The sequence below is a fragment of the Furipterus horrens genome, unplaced genomic scaffold, assembly GCF_987537825.1.
Source record: "Furipterus horrens unplaced genomic scaffold, mFurHor1.1.pri manual_scaffold_17, whole genome shotgun sequence".
In the NCBI taxonomy this organism is placed as follows: domain Eukaryota; kingdom Metazoa; phylum Chordata; class Mammalia; order Chiroptera; family Furipteridae; genus Furipterus; species Furipterus horrens.
In genome coordinates, this window is record NW_028327187.1 from 86,116,959 (window position 1) to 86,123,759 (window position 6,801).

General features: G+C 42.1%; 1 pseudogene; it reads left to right on the forward strand.

Annotated features, from left to right (window-relative positions):
• The first annotated feature begins 4,621 nt into the window (after positions 1-4,621).
• LOC149991527 (IST1 homolog pseudogene) lies at positions 4,622-5,801 on the forward strand (annotated as a pseudogene).
• The last annotated feature ends 1,000 nt before the right edge of the window (positions 5,802-6,801 follow it).

Genomic DNA, 6,801 nt, shown 5'->3' on the forward strand with positions numbered 1-6,801 from the left:
TCTCTCTCCTTTCTCTGCACAAAGCACTTTCAATTTTATTAAATTTCTTTCTTTGTTTGGTGCCCCTTCAGTCTACATTCGTTTTTCTTTCATCCCTTGCCCTTATTTTCCTCCTCTCCCTATAAATATTCTCTCACTTTCTTTCTCTCTCCCTATTCCACTTTATATTCTAATCTTTTAATATTCAAATTATAATTCTAATCTATCCCCCTCTCCCTTCACCCTCCCATTCTTACCACTTCTCTCTTTCCACCCCACCCCCTCACTTCTCTCTCTCCTTCTTGTATTTCTCTCTTTCATCCTATCTTTTGTCAACTCTTCAATTTCAATCTTTCCCTCCATAATATATCCTCTTCCTCCTGATTTCCTTCCCTCCTCCGTGTTCTTTCCCTCCCCCATCCTCTTGCTTTCCCATCTCTTATTCCTCTCTCTCTATATTCTCTCCTTCTCTCTATCTTGCAATTTTATATCATGTTTTAATCTCCTAATCTTTTTTTATAATATATAATTTTAAAAAAATTTAATCCAGTCCCCCATCTTCTCCCTCCCCTTCTTCTTTCATTCTCTCTCCTACCCTTCTCTTCTCTACTTTCTCTATCTCTTTCCCCTCTCCCTTCCTGTCTTGCTGTTTTCTACTCTGTATTTTTATTCTTGAAAAGTTCTTTCTCAATCTGTTTCCTACCTTCTAACCTCCTCAGCCCTCTGCTTCAGTTTCTGGCTGTCTGTCTGCCTGGATGTCTGTTGTGTCTATCCTCGCTCCCACGCTAATCATATAGCATATACCGATTATATAATCCTAATACTATACACTTCTACTTTCTCACTCCACACTGTAACCCTCTCCTCCTTTTCAAACATATAGTGTAAATGTTAATTGCTGTCTTACATAACCTTGATCCCAATTGCTAATATTGCTACTCTATCAACTTCCAGCTCAGAAATTACCCTTCCTTCATTTAAAACAACTCCTTTCTGTTTCTCCTATGAAATAAGAGTCCCAATATCTCCACAAGTATATCAATACGGGCTCATTTGCAACCTATAGTGAGATTGTAGTTGGGGGAGATATTGGAGGGTGTGGGTTTCTTGCCTGGGTTGTGTGATTATGTTTTAGCAGCACCTCCACAAAAGATCTCAAGACAAGGTGGGCAGAGTGACTTTCAATCAACTAACCAGAGAAAAAGACCCACCAAAGAGTAGCTGAAATACAACCAGACAGATTAAAGAAATAACATTAAGGACAACACAGACGGAGATCCAAGAGGGCAGAGGAGTAAGTGTGGAGCACTAACGCCCTCCCAGGACCAGCCAGTGCTGACTCAGTCCCAGTACAGCAGACAGACCATTCCCCTCCAAGTGGTGTCTAGCGCGATTGCTCAAAGCGCCAGGGTTATGCACTTTTCTCTTGCTCAGAAGCTCTCCCCTGGTCCAGAGTTCCGCAGTAGCTTTTCTGTGCAGCTGGTCTCCTTGCCCCAAAACTGTCCCTTTGTTCTGTAGGGCCCTAGCGCAAGTGCTGTGCATGCCCGGAGTGCCGAGCTTTCGGTCGGAGGTTGCAGCTGAGGAGATTTCCCTCTAGACTCAGATCACACAGTTTCTCCCAGTCCTGGTTGTTCACTGTTCTCTCACTCTTCTGGCTTTTTCAGCCAAATCCTCTCCCGAACTCCCTACAAGAATTCACTTATCGGTGTGCCACTAGGAGGGGGAGCCTCCAAGCAGCTCTCGGCTAGTGAGCTCTCCGGCTTGGTAGTGCAGACGCACCGGGTCTCGGAATGACTCAGCCTGCAGTGTGTGGTAAACCCCTTCCCCCCCTCCACACTGCTCCCACGCCCTCCTCCCTGTTCATGCTATCGGAGATCCACACTCACTCAGTCACTCCTCTCCGCATTCGTTCCTGGAGTCTCTCCTTAACTGGAGCGAGCTGAGAACACTGTCCCTACTTCGCCGCCTTCTTCCTCTCTGAGATCTTTTCTTAATGAACTTAATTTGGGTAACACTGGTCAATAGGGTCATACAGGTTTCAAGTGTACATTTCTATGATACATGATCTGTATATTGCACTGTGTGCCCACCACTCAAAGTCAAATCATCTTCCATCACCATATATTTGGCCTGCTTTGCTATTTCCACATCCCCTTCCCTCTGGTAACCACCACACTGTTGTATATATCTATAAGTTTCAGTTTTTATATTCCACATATGAATGAAATCATATGATTCTTAGCTTTTCTGACATTTCACTTAGCATAGTATTCTCAAGGTCCATCCATGTTACCGTAAATGGCAGTATTTCATCTCTCCTTATGGCTGAGTGGTATTGGTATTCCATTTTATATATGTACCACATCTTCTTTATTCAATCCTCTATCAAAGGACATTTTTGTTGTCTTTATGTCTTGGACCATGAATAATGCTGCGATGAACATAGAGGTGCATATAAATGTTTTTGAGTTTTTCAGGTAAATATCCAGAAGAGGGATTGCTGGGTCATATGGTAACCCTATTTCTGATATTTTGAGAAATCATCATACTGTTTTCCATAGTGGCTGTACCAGTTTACATTCTGACCAGCAGTGAATGCAGGTTCCTTTTTCTGCACAACCTCTCCAACACTTGTTATTACCTGTCTTGTTGATAATAGCCATTATAACAGTTTTGAGGTGGTATCTTATTATAGTTTTGATTTGCATTTCCCTAATAGTCAGTGAAGTTAAACATTTTTCATATATCTGTTGCCTGTTTGTGTGTCCTCTGGGGAGAGGTGTCTTTTCAGATCCTCTGCCCATTTTTTAGTTGGATTATTTGTATGTTTGATGTTGAATCGTATGAGTTCTTTATACATTTTGGATATTAACTCCTTGTCGGAGCTGTTGTTTGCAAATATCATTTTCTGTTTAGTTGGTTGCCTTTTTCAAATTCTAGGATTATTGCTAATTGCAAAAAGCAAAGTGAGGAATGGTATGTATAAATTTTATTATTTGTGAAAAAATGGGAGGATGAGAATAGATAATATTTGCTTATATATGCACTAAATACCTCTGGAAATATGCACAAGAAATTGATAATATTGTTTGTCTCCAGGGCTGATTAGTCAGTCAGGGTCTAGCCAAAGAAACCACTCTAAGGATTTTATTCAAGGAGAAATTAATACAGGAAATCAGTTACACAGGTAATAAGAAAGTTAAGATGCCATATTAAGAGGCTCTGAGGTAACCCCCAAGTTATTAATAGCAAGAAATGTCTACCACTGTTAGAATTGGAAAAATACAGGGAGAAAGTGGTGTTTCCAGACCCTGGAAGCTGAGTAAATGCAGCAGTAGTAGAAGCATGGGGGTTGGTTTCCAGAAGGAGCTGGGACCACAGAGGGTGAGGCTGACTGGGGAAGCTGCAGCCAAGGAGAAGTTGCAGCAACTGCAGGCAAACCTACTCAAGCTTAAGGGTAAAGAGAAACACCTTGGCCCTAGCCTTGTCCCTTCTTCAGTGTTTGCTAGTACTGCTTCTCCCATTGCCTGAAGCTACCCAGAAGCCACCAGGCAAGGGAGCCTGGGAAATGCAGTTTTCTGAAGTATGGAGCAGAGAAGACAAAGTTTAGTGAATGTATTTGTAAAGACAACAAGCAAATGACAAGCCCAGGAAGGAATGTGTTGATCTGGGAGACAGCAGTAGCAAGGAGACATTTTAATGTTTACCATCTTGTTCTTTCCAATTTTTGAACCCTGTGAATATATCGCCTGTCAAAATGAGTAAAATTAAAATTAAAATAATAAATTAAATACATAATGCAGTGTGCATTTTTTGTTAGAAGATGAAATTTCAAAGAAATGTCAAGCTAAAATAACTAAATGACCACTATCAGGGGCATGGTGAAAATATGATTCATATTTTCAATGAAATACCATACAGTTACTTAAAAGAATGAGTCATAGAACACCTATGAAGGGCACACAAGCAAGTGGTACTTTTTGATGTCTAATGGGAGAAGGGCTGGGTGGTCGTGGGACAGGTAAGACTGGGAGACAGGTAAGGCACATAGTGAAGGCACTGTATACCTTTTTGTACCTTCTGATTTTGGTGCCATGTATATATATTGCCTATTCAAAATAGAAATCATATATTTTTTCTTTTCCTCATTAAATTTTTAAACTGTGGTAAAATACACATAACATAAAATTGACCATTACCCATTTTAAGTGTATAGTTTAACAGTGTTAAGTATTTTCACATTGTTGTATAATATGTCTCCAGAAACTTTTCACTTTGCAAATCTGAAACTCTGTCCCCATTAATCAAAAACTCCCCATTTCCCCTCCTCTCAGTCCCTGGTAATCAACACTCTACTTTTTGTCTCTACGAATTTGACTACTCTAGGTAACTCACATAAGAGGAATCGTACAGTATTTGTCTTTTTGTGACTGGTTTATTTCACTTACTGTGATTTCCTCAACCACACACCCATGTTGTACCATTTGTCAGAAGTTCCTTCCTTTTTAAGGCTGAATAATATTCCATTGTATGCATACAACAATTTTTTAATCCATTCATCTGTCAATGAAAATTTGGGTGCTGAGGCCGAGGAAGTCGCCATTTTGGATGCTGGTCCTTGATTTGGAGGTCTCTCTTTGCCGTTTTCACACCTGGATTCAGCCAGGAGGAACAGGCACAGCATGCTGGGCTCTGGATTTAAAGCTAGCATTTACGAGTCAATTTGAGATTAGTCATAAACCGTCTTAAATTGTTGGAGAAAAAAAAACGGAACTGGCCCAGAAAGCAAGAAAAGAGATTGCTGACTATCTGGCTGCTGGGAAAGATGAACAAGCTTGGATCCAAGTGGAGCACATTATACGAGAAGACTACCTCGTGGAGGTCGTGGAGATCCTGGAGCTGTATTGTGACCTGCTGCTGGCCCATTTTGGCCTCATTCAGTCTATGAAGGAGCTTGATTCTGGTCTGACTGAATCTGTGTCTACGCTTATCTGGGATGCTCCTTGACTCCAGTCAGAAGTGGCTGAATTGAAAATAGTTGCTGATCAGCTCTGTGCCAAGTATAGCAAGGAATATGGCAAGTTATGTAGGACCAACCAAATTGGAACTGTGAATGACAGGACAATGCACAAACTGAGTGTGGAAGCTCCACCCAAAATCCTGGTGGAGATACCTGATTGAAATTGCCAAGAACTACAATGTGCCCTATGAACCTGACTCATGGTAGAAGCTCCCCTTGGAGTACAGACAGATATTACTGATGTTGGATTCACAGAAGATGTGAAGAAAGGGGGCCCTGGAAGAGGAGGAGGGAGGGACGGGTTCACAACTCCAGTTGGTGAACCTGATGGAGCAGTGCCAATGCCCATGCCCATGCCCATGCCCTCTCCAAGCACTCTTTTTTCATACCCTCTGCTAAAGGGACCATCAGATTTCAATGGATTGCCAATGGGGACTTTCCAGGCTTTTCCCAATATTCATCCACCTCAGATACCAGCAGTTCCCCCATTGTATGAATCTGTTGATGACACTAATGCTGATAAGAATGTCTCTTCTGCACAGATTGTTCGTCCTGGACCTAAGCCAGAAGCCTCTGCAAAGCCCCTTCCAGACCTGTGGACACCTATGACAACTTTGTACTACCAGAGTTGCCATCTGTGCCAGATACACTACCAACTGCATCTGCTGGTGCCAGCACCTCAACATCTGAGGACATTGACTTTGATGATCTTTCCCAGAGATTTGAAGAGTTGAAAAAGAAAACATAGGCCTCATAAACCAGGCAACATCCAAGTTATGGTAGTTAAGCACTTCTCCTTGTAACAAAGAATCTCCATGAAATTCTGTTTCATACCTTAACCACCACTGAGCACACTCTTCCTCTGAACTCTTCCTGTTCTACCAAATTGTGCTGCTTTCCAGTTCTTTATTGCTTCTAACAAGACAAATGACTGGAGACACTATGAGGCCAGGCCAGCTGACTCCTGCAAACTATGCTTGTCGGCTTCCTGTCATTGCGATCCCCAGTTCACTCATTGCCTATCCCACAGTCCCGCCAAAGGGGAGTGAGCAGATGAAAGCACTCTGAGGGGAGTTGACCACGATGGCTGGGCTGTGGAAGAGCACACTTCAGGAAGTGCCTCAGCCTTGAGCTGAGGTTCTAGACTTAGAAACAAACCCATCTGTACGGAGGCATTTCTGATGAGTGAGAGTCAAAACTAAGATGTGTGTTTTCTCACTCTAACAGGAATGGGAGAGAGAAAACAACTCAGGAGGCTACACTATGGGAGAGAGAAAACAACTCAGGAGGCTACACTAATAGTTCTTGGAAGCTGGGTCCTGTCATAGGCATATACACTACTTGCTGCAGGGCAATGTTCCACCTGGATCCAGTTGCAAAGTTGAAGGCTTCTTAGTTCCACTGGATTCACAGGGAGCCTTTTGTGGCCTTTTGCTTTGAGTGCTGTGTTTCCCTTTTACCAGAGGGCAGCACTGTGTAAATTAATGTTTTTCCCATAGCATGTTCTTTTGGACCACAATGCAAAGGCAGGATAACTGGGTAAAAGTCACCATTCAAGGCTAAGGTGGGCTTCCAGTTGCCTTAATAGAAGTATTCAAGTCTTTTGAATAGTGAGCTGGAAAGCCTACAACAGAGGGGTTCCTGTTTTCATTTGAAAACTTTATGATTTAAGAGAACCTTTTAAAACTGATCTCATAAATTTTGGTGCCCATGTGGCTAGTTTCCTGCTTTCCCCAATGGACAAGACTCTTATTTATGTCTTAATTAACATGCTCCTTTGCTTCCTACCTAAGGTCATCCTT